At 39.5% G+C, this 17,782-nt stretch overlaps 1 protein-coding gene across 3 annotated transcripts in view; it reads left to right on the forward strand.

The window, feature by feature from the left end:
• The first annotated feature begins 11,507 nt into the window (after positions 1 to 11,507).
• Positions 11,508 to 17,782, forward strand: part of LOC150089528 (uncharacterized) — a 46,122-nt gene continuing 39,847 nt past the window's right edge. Inside the window, exon 1 of one of the 3 annotated variants that reach the window (XM_090368649.1) lies at positions 11,508 to 11,750. The gene's annotated coding sequence lies outside the window, so the exon portion shown is untranslated. The remainder of the gene's footprint in view (positions 11,751 to 17,782) is intronic. The other 2 variants (XM_090368648.1, XM_090368650.1) reach the window with 2 other exon arrangements.

The raw sequence follows: 17,782 nt of genomic DNA on the forward strand, positions 1-17,782 counted from the left end.
CAGTTTTTAAATTCTGTACAGTGGGATCAACTGACGATGTTACCAACAGTAAATTCTAAGTGGGAAGCATTCAAGGAATTAATCGTGGAAGCTACCAAAAGTTTCATACCTATTAAGAAATATTGTTCAAGGTTTAGGCCTAAATGGTTATCAAATGAACTAATGAGACTCGTGACAGAGAAGAAAAATGCATGGGATGCATATAAATTATCAAGCGACTCAGAAGCCTATGGCAGATATAAGCTAGTCTGTAATCAAGTCACAAAGGAAGTTAGGCAGGCGAAGCCAGATTACGAGAAATCTTTCGCAAAAGATACTAAAAAAAAAACAGCAACCATTTCTTTACTTATATAAACTCTAAAATTTATATAATTTATTTGCCAAAGATTACGAAAAATCTTTGAAAAAGGATGCTAAGAAAAACAGCAAGGATTTCTTTACTTATATAAACTCTAAAAGGAAGGGGATGAATCTGATTAGTTCACTTGATATCGATGGTTCGACTGTTGATGCTACTCAGATAGCAAACAAACTGAATGAGTATTTTGCATCTACATTCACACATGAGGAATTATTAAGGTTTGAAAATGGAAGAAGGTTATCAAATTGTAGCAGGATACTTAATGATTTTTTAATAACTGAGAGCAAAGTCGAAGAGAAATTGTTGAAGTTAAACGTAAGAAAAGCACCTGGGGTGGATGGGATCTATCCAGTTATATTAAAGGAGGCGGCAAGGCAACTAAGCAAACCCTTAGCCATAATTATGAGAGCATCCTTGGACTCAGGGGAGGTTCCTACGGACTGGAGACGTGCAAATGTATCCCCAATTCACAAAGGGGGATCGAAGGGTGACACGAGTAATTACAGACCAGTTAGTTTAACTTCTGTTCCGGGTAAAATAATGGAGTCGCTGGTTAAAGATGCATTGCAGGATCATCTAGACAAGACTGCAGCAATAATTCAGACATAGCATGGGTTTGTTAAGGGAAAGTCTTGTCTGACAAATTTGATAGGATATTATGATGTGGTTACAAAGAAACTGGATGCAAAAAATAATTTTGATATCATATATTTGGATTTCAGGAAAGCTTTTGACACTATTGCGCATGGAAGACTACTGTACAAATTGGAGCAGAATGGTATTAAGGGTAAGTTGCTACAATGGATAAAAGGATGGTTGAGTGTGAGAAGACAGAGGGTGGTAATCAATGGGTGCTGCTCTTCATGGACTAATGTTATTAGTGGAGTCCCACAGGGTTCGGTGTTGGGTCCACTGTTGTTTTGTATATTTATCAATGATATTGATGAAGGTATATCAGGCTTAATGTCGAAGTTTGCAGATGATACAAAGGTTGGCAGGGTTGTTAATGACAGTAATGGCAATGTGTTACTGCAACAGGATCTAGAAAATTTGGGCAGATGGGCTGAGAAGTGGCAACTGAAGTTAACATTGAAAATGCAAAGTACTGCATATGGGTAGAAGTAACTCCAGAGAAACGTACCAACTGTGTGGTACTACACTTAAGGCAGTAGAAAATGAAAAAGACCTGGGAGTAATTGTGCATTCAGATATGAAGTTTTCTGAACAATGCAGACAGGCTGCCAGGGCAGGTAATGGGGTCTTGTCAATGATATATAGGAATTTTGCTAGCAGGGAAAAGGAGGTGATTATCCTTCTGTATAAGGCAATGGTCAGGCCACGCCTTGAGTACTGCGTACAGATCTGGAGGCCTCATTTTAGGAAGGATGTAGATTTGTTTGAGCGTGTACAGAGAAGGGCAACAAGATTGGTGAGGGGAATGAAGGGATCGTCTTACCAAGAGAGGATTAAATTCTGCAAATTGCAGTGGCTGGAGACTAGGCACCTGCGCGGTGATCTGATTGAGGTGTATAAGGCCTTGAATGGGTTGAGCACGTTGAATGCACTGTAAACAGCGGGTGGTTAATTGCTGGAACAAATTTCCATCTGTCGTTGTGGAAGTTGATAGGTTAAATAAATTTAAGGAGGAACTGGACAGGCATTTGGAGAGAATGGTGTGATTTTTTTTTTTTTTTTTTTGGCTGAGATAATTGATATATCTTGAGAACTGAGGATGCTCGGAAAAATTGGGCTCGCATTCGAAATTAGTGTTACAAATACTTTTTCTCCATACTTCTATTGAAATAAAAATACACTTGCTTTTTTGCATCACATGCCACTACTACTACTTCGAGATAGGCTTCCGTCCATATAGAGAACTTGTAAATTGTGTTCTGAAGTAGCGTGGTCTGACCTTATATCTCCAACTACCATGAAGAATTTCAGGGGTTAACAATGTAATATAAAGAAAAAGAGTAAAATAATAAATAAGATAAAAAGTATTAAAATTCGTGGGCTCTCTCGTCCCAATCCATTTTGGATACGTCACTGATGAAGGTTGTGAACAAAAGCTGTTCAAGTGAGGAGCCTTGGTGATTGGGCCACAATGTGAATAGAATTTTATCAACTTCGTGCCCCGCAGTCACTTTCTGGATCGGAGATACCATACTGGCTGAATCTTCTACAAATATTCAAAATACTCTTCTGCAAATACTTAATTTTTCAAATACATAGGAAAGGTTTGTGTAATGAAACTGTTGTGACCAATCTATCCATTGAGCGACTACATTGTATATTGTTAGTTTGTTATAAAGTTTTCCAAGTATGCACAGATTTGTTTTTGTACAAAAAGTATCAGAGATTTTCACCGCTGTGTTAGGTAGGCAAAACCTTTTCGCACTCTTGTGTAAATAAGGTATACACTATATGACTGTTGTGTTAATACTGAGGGTGTTCGGCACATTATGTTTACTGATTTCAATCTTTTCTGGCTTGCAATCGCGCTTTTGTTTTTTTTTATCTCTCTTCCCCCGTAAAAAAAAATTACGGTGATATCATTAAGATCAGGGGATTTATCCGATGGCTGGCCAGTCGACAGATTTAAAAATTGTCTAAATGGATCTCGGTTCACCCGAATCTTTACTAGATACATAACAACGTTAACTCACACACTTATAAATCTAGAATTCTAGATGATTGACCCGTCTGGGAGGTTCGTGTTATATATCCATCTGGCATGCATGGAACGGGTGTGGGTAGAACAGCCTAAAACTTTCCAGAAACTGACCATTGCTGCAATATCTAGCAAACTCTTGACTCCACGACTTCCCAATCAGCAGCCTATGAACAAAATTCAAAATACGTGATAATTAAAACTGATATATCTTGAGAACTGAGGATGCTAGGAAAAATTGGGCTCGCATTCGAAATTTGGGTCACAAATACTTTCGCCTCATATTTCTATTGAAATAAAAATTCATTGTTGTTTAGTGTAGTCTTACCACATCCCGGTGGCAATTTTAATGACATGTCCGATTTTTTCTGCAGCAAAAAATTAAAAGAAAAATTTCATCTCAAGCTGAAAGCAAAGACCAAATCCATCTACGCTATTACTGCACGATCATGAATTGTTTTCATGAAAATTCACGTGACAAAAGAATAATATTGTACCTACGAGAGCTGGAAGTACTATCGCTGGAAAAAGTCAGAAATCTAATAGAGGAGCATTAATCCGCTTATAATCCCAAAGATAACCGAATAGCACTTATAGCAGAGTAGACTCTTTCTGGATAAAGAAGCTACGTTATTAAAGCGCAGGAAATTTCTGGAACCAAAACCCACTTGGTCGAAAGCATTCTGGCCAGTGTAACAATCACAAAGATATATTTTTATATTTAAAATGTCAGAGATGCTTTTTCATCTTCTGTGTTTGTTTTTCATTTCTGCACGTAATGAGCTCTTCACTTACTGGATTCAATTGCACGCTGTCAGTTTAGGTGTTCAGTATGTAACAGATGCCAAAATAAAAGAAGAACACCCGCTAACCTCTAAAACGCTATCTGGCAATACTCCATTTTTTTTTTTTGGTTCGAGAAAAAGGCTATTTGAAACATCTTTGTACGTATGATTACAATTGTACTTGCTTTGGTAGCGTCAGGTGAATTGCTTTTAGCCCAAACTGTAAAAGCAATTTTAATGTTTGCCAACGACGTAGAACATCCTACGCTTACAAATTGCTTCACAGAATGAACTTGCGTCTTTGACGAGAATTAAAATAATTCAGATTACACGTGAAAAGGAGCGCCACCTATATTAAAGATACGAAAACTGGCTCTGGTCTTATGGTAGCGCACGAATTCGCACGGGTGAAAGTTATGCATTCGAAACCTTACGTCGCAACGAAAAATGCACGTTCCATTGTGAACCACTGTGGATAACGGTCAGGTATTTACCTACTAACAGGTAACCGAGTTAAATTAATCATAATGGTATCGTGCAAACATTGACATAGTGTTTAGTGTAAGGCGCCACCTGTGGTCTCCCACAACTGCGCTGCAAATACTGACATAAGTCATTTTTTTTTTTAAGATAGCCAGGTTAGGGACACTTTCTCGATAGACACTGGCCTCGTGGTGACCCCACAGCCAAAAATCACACAGTGTAAGTCACATGAACGTGGTGGCCGTGCAATGGGAAACAAATGACTCTTTCTGCAGTAACGTGATGCCGGAGAACTGCTATACTGTTCACGCGATATGAAGAGGAATTTTTACCTTGCGTAAAAATTGTCTCATCCAGGCATCCTCTTTGCTGCAGTTGAGGAATAATGTTAACAGTAAACTTAGAATACGCTCGCGACGTTAGCGTTGGGTCTTTATAGCTCTCTGCTGCTGGGAAAATTAAATTAACTCAGATTATAATAATAATAATAATAATAATAATTATTATTATTATTATTATTATTACCATCTGTTTATTAACCTTAGGTTCACCCCCTGAACAGCCAGTGGGCTAGGAGGGTGTACAAATATATATATTTTAAATACAGCGTACAATTTTATACAAATTTTTAAGATTTAAAATAATGAAATTGTTTAGAAAATTATATTCACTTAATAGCAGTAACTTTAAAATAAAATTGATATTAAATTAATATTGAAATTACAAATACAGGTTGTCCTACATATAATTTTTTTTCTGTCATTGCAATTTGCTTTGCTTTTACAATTATTTGCATAAAATTGTTTACATTTCTCATATAAATAAAGCTCGCATTTTATAGTAGTTCTGGTGATTTGGTCCAGATTTCATCCATAATTTGGCTTCTGCATCTTCTACTTTCTCCAAACTTATTTGAATTTATGGAGAAGGTGTTGAATCGTGTTACACGGCAACATCCCTTTTAGGAAGTCCAGGATAGTGAGCTTCATCCTAAGTGGACGTTGCCCGCTCTGGTGGTTTCTATTGCTTGCTTTGGGAAGTGAGATAATATCCTCTATCGATGGGGCATCAATCTGACGGAATTAGCAGCTTAGAGAATGTGAACACACTTTTTTTTTTAAGAACAGTGAGCTCCCAGGGAGTCATGCCTAGATTGACTAGAAGAATAGATTTGGAGATGGTGAACGGGTTCCCTCCCAGACGGTTCAGCCACCGCAGAATCCAGCATTCCATCGCCAAGAATCTGTTACGCAGAGAGCCAGGTGCTGAGGACCAGATTTTAGATGCATATAAAGGTATAGGAGTGAGACACCGATCAATGTATTCACAAAGCAGATTGATGTTGTGGCAGCCTACGAGCTCCTGGCGGATAGCCCAGAATGCAGAGCATAGGTCTTCTTCTTTGTCTTCAGGAAGTGATCTTTGAAATTTAAATCTTCATCCCACGTTAACCCTGGGTCAGTATGCGATGATACTTTTGGAATCGTCTCGCCATTAACTCAACTCGGATGTCATTCCTGAACTTCCTCTTCGTAATTGTCATGTGGGCTGACTTCGCTTTGTTTAGTTGGAGTCCAGCTGACTGTAAATAATCTAATTGTTGAATTTGATTGGAGGTTTGATTATTAATTTCTTGAATCTGTTTGGGATCTCAAAAGATCCCAAATATCTTTTTTATATATTTGGAATCCCAAAGATCCCATTTTTAATAATAAAAAATTTTAAATTTTTTATTATTAAAAAAAATAATAACAACAGTACATACTTCTTTTAACAAGAAAAATTAAATATAATTTTTCCGCTGAGTGAATTTTTCTTAATAGTTCTTCATTATTTGCTATTTCTTCGTAAGATTCTTCCCAAGAATTAGGAAAATTGCGCTTAACTTGTAGTATTGCTTTCAGGGTTTCTACGGTCAGTTGTGTTTTTGTTGACGTCCACAACTTATTTACTACCGAAATAACTCTTTCCGTTGTACCATTGGTTCCAGGCAAACATAATGCAAATCATTTGCATTATATTTTCCATTAAGTATGGAGACTACATGTCCAATCCGGGACAGTTTGCAATGCGGGACAAACAACTGAAATCTGGGACTGTCCCGATTAATCTGGGACGTCTGGTCACTTTATGTAGCTGCGAACTTAATATTCCTCTTGTTGTACTGCAAGAAGACAAGAGGAATATTTGTGAGAAGACTATATAATTAATTAACGCGACCTCCGCTACGAGTTTACTGTTATTTCAACCAAGCGTGAGGGTGTATATGAATATATATTTTTCAAAATGGTCAATTAATTAACGTAATGTAAGATCGCAGCATCTAAAAATTTAAATATTAGGCTTATTACTGAGATATTGCGAGTGGTACAAAACCACTAATGTGACCATAAATTACAGTTGCCAACCCAGCGCAGCTAATTTTACTGATCGGATGGAAATTATTTCCACTCGAGCGGAAATAATTATTTGAGTTGCAGATGCAGCTTTACTGCGCAATACAGCATTATCCACCACAGCCTAGGGGGTCAGGCGTTTAACAGAGAAAATAATAAAATAAAGATATATAACAACATACAATTAAGAAAATTATAAAATTCTCAAGTGAAAGCCCATGTCGAAATTCTGAGCATCGCATGGGAATCGACTAAAACGATGCTTTTTAAAATAAAAGTGTTCTAGAGATTTACTGCTCTCTCTCTCTCTCTCTCTCTCTCTCTCTCTCTCTCTCTCACCCCCCAATCAACACCAGTACGACAGAAATAACGAAACTGATTACGCCTGCCTCCCGCAAGACACTTTCATTTGGGAAGTCAGTTATTAGAAAAGTGCCCAAGAGGGAACAATAAGTCATAACGTAAGCTGTAAACATTACAGAAAAATACTCCTATTACGTGGCTGTTTTGGAGGCTTTCAGTGGTATTAGCGTTTGAAAACTTTCTGGGGCCAGTAAATATGTAAATACACAAGCACCACTTAACTATAAAACTATCAAAATCAAGACGAACGTTTCCCACTGGAGCATTTTCCCCGAATCAGATAATCGCTAGTTGTATTCGGGAGCAAACCCGGGAGGACCATTCAATGGAAATGTTCATATCTGATTTTAATACCAATCAATGTTTAATTATTCTTCGTGATGTTTGTTTATGCTTTTTCGTCGGGAGGAGTTTGTGTTTTTCAACGTTAATGTGACTTAAAAAAATCCAAACCACCTTAGGAAGTGTGTCTATTCGCTGTAAAAAATAAAAATGCACTCTCTACAAGCGGAAGATAAATTCCCCATTTTCTTCGGTTTGTAAGCTGTAAACCTTGAATTAAATTCTCCCCACTGCGTAGTAACTTTGTGACGTAATACCAACTCTATAAAGATAGCGTGGGTTAATATGCGTTTGTGTAGGGTTACTGTAATGCTATGTTGCTCATCTTCCACAGTCCCCTAGTTACCGTCCCCTAGCTACCGTACAGGCCAGGTCGGTAGGTTCGAGAACACTGGCGGGGCGAACCCTGGCGTCGCCTGAGCTTAGCAGAAGGCCTAAAGAGAGCCCAGATAGTTTAAGTTTGGGATAAAGATGAAGTGAAAGGGTGATAGGAGTCATCCACCAGGAATTTAAAGATAAGGGATCCCACCCGTGTAGGGTGGGATCCCTTATCTTTAACGTATATCACGTATGAAGGAAGGTTGTTCCAAAATTCGGACTGAAAATAACAGTAGATAGCGTATGCGGTGGTAGGGTCCACCAGGCGAAATATTTAGGGTGAGGAAGGTGATAGGAGTTATCCTTTGGAATTTGAAAGCATAGTCATCCAGACAAGAATCCCTATGTGAAATGGACTCGCGGCTGGCACGTGGCCGTTTGCAGGGTCCTCTGTAATCCTACACTTGCGCAAACCAGCTGCAGCTAGCGTCAATATCCCACGCCATGCCGCCTAAGAAGTGGAATCATCATGGCTTCAGCTAAAGTGGACAATGATCGGGATAAGCAGCACTGGGAGCAGGCTCAGGCGGGAGCCTCTAGCTGTAATTCATGTATGGTGGGAGTCAGATCAGTCGCACACAGACGTTCTCAATCACTTAATCTTTTCATACATACATGTACACGTACAATTGTTTTTTTCATAACGCGTATCCAGGAGCAACAATCTAGTATGGGAAAACAATATACAGTTGGTCACTCTTCCATATTCATAAAAATGCATGAATATCAAACATCGCACAATTGCCTATTCATATTTATTTATTTATTCAGTTAGAGATCATAATCTCACCCCTGAACAGCAAAGCGCTAGTGGGGTTTACATTAGTGACAAGTCAGTAATTACAATGATTACAAGACTCAAGAGATAAATGATTAGTGTACAACAATAATAAAATAGGATATTTGTGGGAGTAAACAAAATAACAATAAATGTATAACAACATGAGTAAATTAGATATAATTCGATAAAAATGAAGAGAATTTGATCAATGCTCTCTCACACATAATAAACCAACAACAGACCTATATACACAGGCACTACTTGACCATTTATAGAGACTTGTAAAGACATGTATACAGACATATATTATACGAACCACAGACTCGACGCCCCATCATTCATCCACTCATACCGGCACGGGATTGATGTATATACATTCAGGACACACACGCGCTTCCTGGATATAAACTCACATTTTCAAATTTCTTTCTTTCCTCCTTTTTTTTTTAAAAAGAACACAATACTTTCACACATACACTTAGACACAGACGTAGGGTAGGGTATGTCATTCATACGATTTAAGCTGATCTACCACTGTTTTTTTTACATTATCACCCACACACATCAAGTGTGCGCTGGATACTTTTCCCCGGCACGAAGGGTAGCATCAGTGGTGCATGTCTAGATGCACCATTGGTGCCGGGGAACCCCACTACAAGCCAAGAGAGAGTTGTCCCTAGTTCCAGTAGGAGGTGTCCTTATTGGTTTTAGTAAAATTTTAGTGGCTAACATACAGCAGGTTCACATGTGGCTACTCCCAGGAGGTCCACCATGAACCCCCTCCCCCCAAAAAAAAACGAGAGGTATCAGAACCTATAGTACTTAGTACCGTGCATGGGCTGAAGGTTGAAAAGATGAAAGAAGATATTGATATTAGACTTGAACTTCTGTAGATTGTAATTTTCAGGAAATACGTATGAAGGAAGGGTATTCCAGAAAACGGCAGTTGAATAAGTTGGTTCTCTGAGTTAGTTTGAAGTTGAACACTAAAAGGATGCTGATTTGTTGAGGCACGTGTTCGGACTGCTTTGAAAGAAAGAGAGAGAGAGAGAGAGAGAGTAGGAATTATAGAAGCCAACTCAGAAGAACAGTGCCCATGGAAGTATCTATAGAAAAGGCACGCTGCAGGAACAGAACGTCTATGAGGCAGAGAATGGAGAGACTCTTTAGAGATAAGTTATTAATTAACGTAACTGCTCTCTTCTGAATGGAATCTAGAAGCTCTGGGGCCAGTCCGGTCACAGTATGTTAGTCACATCCAGGTAACTAGGTCACGGATTGATCTCTTTGATCTGTTAGAGGAAGACCGGTTTGGCGTTATGTATCGGATAATGCATGTAAGCTGTTTTTGGCGAACAATGCGGTAGTCACAACCCATACCGAGCTATCTCTAGCTCGGTATGGGTTGTGACTACCGGATTGTTAATCTGCAGTTTTCACCAACTGAGATGGACCAGCAAACAACAACTGTTGCATGGGAACGATCCAGTACTCGTTAGAAACTTCACTTATTCAGCCACATAATCCACCATCTTATATGGAGCCGAAATTTGGGCCTCCTAAAAATATACAACCACAATTAAGAAGACCCACACTAACGAGTACCGACAGCTGCGATGGGTCACCAGTAAGCCGCACTCTCCCCCCCCCCAGCATAGAGCAGCGTACATGGCGCATTCCCTTGGAATTAAGAGACTGCTGCTCTGCTCGTCGAATGCGCCTTGCAATCACGGTCAATATGCTCACCGGAATGATCGAGACTCTGAACTTCTGGAAAATGTGCTAATGGAGGATTCCACAGGCCAACACCAATATTATCGGTCGACAGGCTTGTAATAGCAGTTTATTCCAACCCAAATATTACCAACTCTTCGGAACAGTTGGCAGTGCGGAACTTCGTCGCCTTCCTTTAACTGTAACGTTGGTTCGTGATGACGTGGCAGTTCCCCTTCCATCTGCGAGGTACTGTCATCTCTACGCTCCTGCTCCAAGAAAGTTTTTTTTTACTTTGTTCATGTATGTATCCATAATAATACTAAAATAAACATCTAATGTCTACACGATCTCTAACATGAAAATGTTAAGCAAGACCAGGGATTTCAGGTCCTCTCTGAAATCCCTGGTCCAGCTGGCCGTGAGGAGTATATTGCGGGTGTGTATTTTACCTCCGCAAAAAAGAATATTTATTTAAACACAAAAATCAACACTTGTATCACTTTAACACTATTTAATTATATTCAACACTTCATTTAACACATAATATCAAAGGGATGAGTACAGTGAAGTGCAAAACACTCTTAAATACGAATACATATACACATTTATATTAAAGGCAATGCACAAGGGTATATTACACATTTACTTAGATTTTATTCAATATTTGTCCAGCCATATATCGCAAAATACATACGCACATCGTGTACACAATTGATGCGGATTTGCTGCCACTGTAGAAGATAATGTTGGCATCGTGCAACTGCATCACCCGATAGAATATGAATCCACCGTGGCTCTAATTGCACGTCAAGAATCTCACAATGTAACACTGCCTGGCCGAAATGAGCATTCCTCCCGGATTATTCATTCTCCACGAGGTAGGGCGTATCTTGCAGGGGTTAAGGGCGAGGAGGAAAGCCTACTTCGCGTACAACGTTATCTCGTATTTTGTTGACGATTAGATGTGGGTAACCTAATCAAAAAATGCATTTTAAGTGCAATTACGTTAAGTGAAATAGGTGGTAACATTCTAATTCTTTATTTTCAGAAGAATCGCCTTTTTCAATCCAAACGAGCCAGTTAACACACCGTAGCGTGTTCCGCCGAACAGAAACCGATATTTCTTGGCCGCTTGCCACGTGCGTGTCTCGCGGTTTAGTACGCGCGCCACACGTGTACACACTTTTACAGCAGCCATCAAACCATTGTTGGCGTGTTGCCGCAGGAGACAACTGGCGCCTCGACTCGGATATCAACATAAAGCGGCAGCCGACGCGACACTATTCTGGACAGGGCCTGTGCCTGGCACACTGCAATACATAAGCAATCTAGCGAAGAACGGAAAAGGCACAGCAGACGAACTGTATCTTTGGTGGCGCGAGGAAGACAGTCGTACGCGTTTGTAAAACGCCGGAAGTTCTTAAAATCCCCATGGAATTTTGCTTTCGTCCATGTACGATGCTACAGAAATGAGGTAAGGTGTGCAACTAATAAAAAAAAAAAGTATTAACGTAGCTCGTGTACGTAATCCCGACTTTCCCTCACCCCCACAAGTGCTGGTTTGTTTACAAACATTATCGTCTGTCTTGTTTTAGAAAAAGCTACAGTGTAAAATTTCTCTTCTAGTTCCTGCCTTATAAATGTATATTATTATTATTTTTTACTTTTTTTTTCACGTGAAAATGCTAATATTGAACTGGGAAAAAAGAACTTCACAATATGACATCATTTAGACTATCGTGAATGGCAAACAATAGTCAAAGTTTCACTGTTCTTTATTATAAATAATGAATGTGTAAGTCCTTCATATAAAACCATAGCTTAAAGCATATTGGACATATCCAGAACAATTATGATAAGAGTACTCCAGATGTCATCTATACTGCTCTGTGCGATGCAGATGGCGATTCTCTTTGCATGCCCCTGACCCTCATTCTTATCATATGTATTCATTCACATCTGTTTTGTGTAAATTCTCACCAAGAGCTGAAAGCTGATTAGATTGAACACGACTGCAGTAATTTCACTCAATTTTGGTAGTTTCGAGATAAATAATTCATGTTATTGCGCCGCAATGTTTCAAATCATTACAATAGGCAACTGGCCAACGTTTAACAATGAAATTGTCCTAGATCAAGGCAGCCAGGCCAAGGAGCTTTAGCACTTCCTGTCTGTAAATTACGTATGGTCTAAGGCTAGTTTTGTCTGTCTACAGAATGGGGAAGTCTGTGAAACAAGATTTCAAGCCAGTAACTTGGCTTGAAATCTGTTAGGATGCTGCAGCCCTGGTGGTTAGCACAGTTAGGCTACACCAGCTGTTATTTCACACAGCGCGGAAAAGTCATGGATTCGAATTCTGCCTCGATGATTGGAACTGGAGGAACAGATCAGATTTTTATTTATTATTATTTTTATCAATACCGTGTGACTGAATTATTCGACCACACTCGCCGGTTTTCCCTCCCGGAAACTCGGAGTTTCCATGTCACCATGGAATTAACGCAGTTTACAGAGGATGTACAAGACTAGGTAAAACCATGGCTGCAACCCTCATACAACTCTTTGGCTTTCAAGAAATATGGCCAGAAAATTTATGTTTGAAAATAATACCTTGATTAACAGGAAGTTATAATAATAAAACTTTGAAAAAAAAAAAAAAAAAAACGGGTACCAACCAACTATCTAATGATTTCAATACCAGTTGGAATTTTTCAAGAAATTTGCGCAGTTTCTAACTTTTATTCAAGAAAAATAGACAGTTCGTTGTGTCTTGAGTTCTGAAAACACCAAGTCCTCCCCCAAAATGGCTTTTATTCGTGCACCAATTGACTGTTGATAAAACAGAGTTTTATCAACAGTCAATCAAGGTATCAAGTTTGGCCGTTCCTGTTTGGACGCCTCGTGGCCTTAAATGTCTTGGTGTTAAAACCACGAAGCGAACAACAAACGAACGTGTAGCAATTTTCTGTAGCAGTCTTAAAAAAAATAAAGTTCTGAGGATTACATGAATAGGAAAAAGGGCGGGGAGACAGAGAGAGTTACAACAAGCCTTAGACAGCTCAGAACCTGGAAAGGGGTAGTGTCGATCCGAATACATTGAATCAATTTCGCTTCACTTCCGGTAGATGACTGTCCTTCCGGGATCTAATTAGCATTGGCCCTTCACGGAAGTTTCTACATTGGCTATTTCTGGTATCGGCTTGTGCCACTTGAACAGGCCGGAAACATGTGTTTTGCCTGTCAAGAATTATGCCAGTAAGCAATCCAGGCGGTTTATCCGCTGTCCTCGCATGCGTCGATAGAGCAGATTTTATCTCGAGTTACTTGGGCAACAGAGTCGTTTGTTTACGAACACATAATAGTAGCTGCTCGAGGGTTCAGAAATACACTTCGCTGATGACAGACAGCTGCGAGGTAGCAGTTCTAATCTTACGTAATCACTCCGCGGGGATGATTAGGACGAAGTTTTAAACAACAGAATTTTATCAGTCACTCAATTTACATTCTTTAGTTGTCTCGGTGACAGCCAAACTAAAGTGGTAATTAGAGGAACTGTCTAAAACCCGAGGCCGTATTTACTCGCAGTATTTTCCCATGTTCAGGCTTGTGCGACACTCTTAAATACATCACAACACGAATTGCATTCCACAGCCGACATCGTACTCGACATTTTAGCGAAATAAATCCTTAATGAGGCTGTTGTTGTTGGGTTTTAGGAGCATCAGGGACTAAAGCCATATTGTTCCGTGTATACTGTCTATAAATTACGCATGTGAAGGTCGATTTTCTGTTTACTGGAAGAAAAAGCCGCGTTTCCGGGAGAAAAAAACCATGCTGCCCTCGCCTGAGACCGACTAATTCAGCCACGTTGTGAAAAAGGCCCATAAAAATTCCTCTCGTCACCGACAGTACTCGAACCAAGGGCTTTTCCACCCCGTGTGGGGAGGACGATGATTCTACCAACTGTGATTCCCACGAGGATTTTAAAAAGGCAATGGGATCAACTAAATACAGGCGACTCATACTGTGTAGAAAATGCAATAACCTAACCACTGGGTTATTGCATAATCTGCACAGGGATAAGATAGTCCCACGTCCACAAAGAAACTTTATTATTAAGTTTCAGTTTCCGTTCCATCATAAGAACTGTGAAGGGCTTTGATGGTCCCTGTCCAGTTCGCAAGCCCGCCATTTCTACAGTTAACAGAAACATATATTTCTCTTAATTGTAGAAATGGCTTCGGTGGTGTCGTGAGCAAAATTTCGTTTCACATAGTTTTGCTTTGATGGCCTGGATATTAAGGCTATCGCACGAGTAGTTTGACCCCTGAGTCCTCTGTGACAGTATAGCGGTTTTTCCACGCGTTAAGACAATTAAGGCCACGAGGCATTTCATTCCCATTTTTGACTGGAGGAATTTCTAAAGCCCTCTTCAACAAGCTGGTAGTTAGCCGGAGGAGTACGGCTTTCTCCTTGAGTTATTTCGGATTTTGCAGCCAGTACAACATGCAAATCGTCCCACGAATATACTTGTACAGACATTATCAGGGGATGTGGAAACCTACAGTACGTATAAAATAATCTGCAATCAAGTAACGAATTAAGCAAGCCAAGGCAGATTACGAGAAGTCTCTAGCAAATAATGCACAGAAAATTAGCAAATGCTTCTTTACTTATGTTAACACCAGTGAAAGGGGATGAATCACATTGGTCCACTAACTATTGATACGGAGAAATACGGCCTTAGTCGCTGATGCTCCTAAACATCTAATAATAGGGCATACTAACTGTTGAGGAACTCGTTTAGAATGCTGACAAACTGAATAGATATTTTGCATCTACATTAACAAGTTAAGAAATTTTAGGGATGGAGATGCCAGAATATCAAATTCTAACAGGGGGCTAATTGATTTTGTGATATTGAGAAATTAAATTGTTGAAGCTAAATGTAAATAAAGAAATTGGAACAGATGGGATCTATCCATTTATATTAAGTGCGGCAACGTAAGAGAAAAACAATCCTTTAGCCATAATTTTGAGAGCATTCTTGGATCCAGGGAGGGTCCCCATGGATTGAAGATGTGCAAATGTTCCCCAATTCACAAATGGGAACGAAAGGGTGAAGTGAGTAATTACAGACCTGTAAGTTTGACTTCTGTTCGAGAAAAAATAAGTAATACAGGACCATCTAGACAGGAGTGTAGTTATATTGCAGTCAGCATCGATTTGTTAAGGGGCGATCTTGTCTGACCAATCTGATTGGATAATATAATAAAGGAACTAGATGCAAAAAATAATTTTGATATAATATAGTTGGATTTCAGAAAGGTTTCTGATACAGTTCGGCATGAAAGACTGCTGTACAAATTGGAGTAGGGCATTAGGGGCAAGTTACTGCTATGGACAAAGGAATGGTTGGGGAGAGGACAATCAATGGGCACTGCTCTTCTTGGACTAATGTTATTAGTAGAATCGCCCAGGGTTCACTGCTGGGCCTATTGTTGTTTACAATATTTATTAACCATATTGATGAAGGCCTATCAAGTTTATTTTCTATGTTTGCACATGACACAAAGGTTGAACAGGGAATCAAGCATATTACTGCAACAAGACCTAGAAACATTAGGCAGACGGGCTGAGAAGTGGCAATTGAAATTTAACATTGGTTTTTGTCCCAAATGCAAGGCAGTGCACTCGGGTAGCAGTAATTGTAGATTAACGTACCAACTGCGTGGTACCACACTCAGTGTCGTTAGAGAATCAAAAATACCTGGGGAAACGTGTTTTTTGAGCAGTGCAGCCAGGGGTTCTCTCAATGATATACAAGAATTTGACAGTAGGGATAATGCGGTAATTATTTCGCTGTACACTAAGTTGGCTTTCCATTAAGCAACACCTACATAATACCTCGCGAGGACACCTTTTGCCTGTAATACAGCCACATCTTAGCATGGATTTCACAATGTGTTACAGAGTGTCCTGGGGCAGTGCTGTTCATGCGTTGTACAATGTGTCCAGCAATGCCCGCACATTGTCAAATGGGTTGTCGTAGCATCGAATGTCTTTTACCTTACGTCCCAAACATGCTCTACTGGTTTGAGATCGGCTAGGGTGGGAGAACATGGGAAGACGAGTAATTCATTGTCATCTTTCTGAAACCAATTAGCAACCTGTTAGTCCTTGTGGCATGGCGCATTATCTTGAAGATAGACGCCGGAGTTGTCGGCATACACTGTCATTTTTGTCGGCGACAAAATGTAGAGTTCAAATAGAAACGTAGGCGTTCCCATCTAGTCGTTGATTAACGGGGATTAGAGGACCACCGCCTACTGTTCTCCGAAACACCAACAGTTGTAAAATGTCTGCAGAAAAAACTAATACCGTCCTTCTCAAAGGTACCTGAGATCCCAAAAGGCCGCCTCTAGTAAAAATATCCGGTAATTCAATAAAAAGTTATTTTAGTTCAAGAACTAAAATAACTAGAGGTGGCTTTTGCAATCTTGATTGCCCATATCAGCAGGTCTGATTAAAGGCTAAAACCCAGAACTACTTTCAAGCTAATCTATAAACCAATATTCCTACCAATAATTACCTATGGAACTGGCATCTGGTTCCACAGGACACCCATGGATAAAAACAAATGAAAAATAAACTCTATACAAACAATAATATTATTTACTATAACCAGGGCTGGTTGCAAGTAATAACAAGCATATTACACATTATAATTTTTAATAGTATTTTAAAACGGAACTTGCTTCTTTCTGACAATGATTAGAAATCTTGCCCGTATATTTGTGGGGCACCTAAAGAAGGACAGAAGAAGGTACTCTGGCACACAGATTGAAAACCACTGAATTAATGTCTTCAGAGTCTTACGCTTTTACTATAAAACTTAAACGATAACAAGGAGTTATCTTTTAAATGTCTTGTTGTTGTTGGGAGCTTGGCAGCAGAAGATGAAGATATGCGATACGTGCCCTGAAGCAATCTGTGTCATCCATCTCCGCACTGTCAAAAAGGCGCTTTAAGTGTTTGGCTGATAGACAAAAAAAAGAAGAAGAAAAAAGCATCTTGTGTGCCCTGTCCACGGAGCCAACAATTCCAGAAAAAAAAAAAAAGTGGTTGTAAAAATCAATCGGACATTTGCTAAATTAGGTCAACCTACTGCTTTCCTAATACTCGGACGGATGGGAGCAGCTGTTGAAAGTTTCATTCATTCAAAATCGCTGAACTCCTTGAAGGAATTTGTATTCAAAACCACTGAACGATTCCTCAAAGGAAATTGTATCAAAGCAAAGAAATGTGGCAGTGGTAAGTGAACACAGTCCAGCTATTGGAACAAATTTAAGTGAAATTTAACTCTTCTGTTTTCGAAGTCTTGCTGTTAACTGATGTCAAGTAAACTTTCAGAGAATGAGATCAAGTGTAGTCTTGATAGATTTCACAGCATCCCATGCAGCTATCCTTTCTCCCCCTTCCGAAAGTGGATTCGTCCGCCAACTC

Source organism: Mastigoproctus giganteus, chromosome 2 (genome assembly GCF_048544385.1).
Source record: "Mastigoproctus giganteus isolate SK-2022 chromosome 2, ASM4854438v1, whole genome shotgun sequence".
NCBI lineage: Eukaryota > Metazoa > Arthropoda > Arachnida > Uropygi > Thelyphonidae > Mastigoproctus > Mastigoproctus giganteus.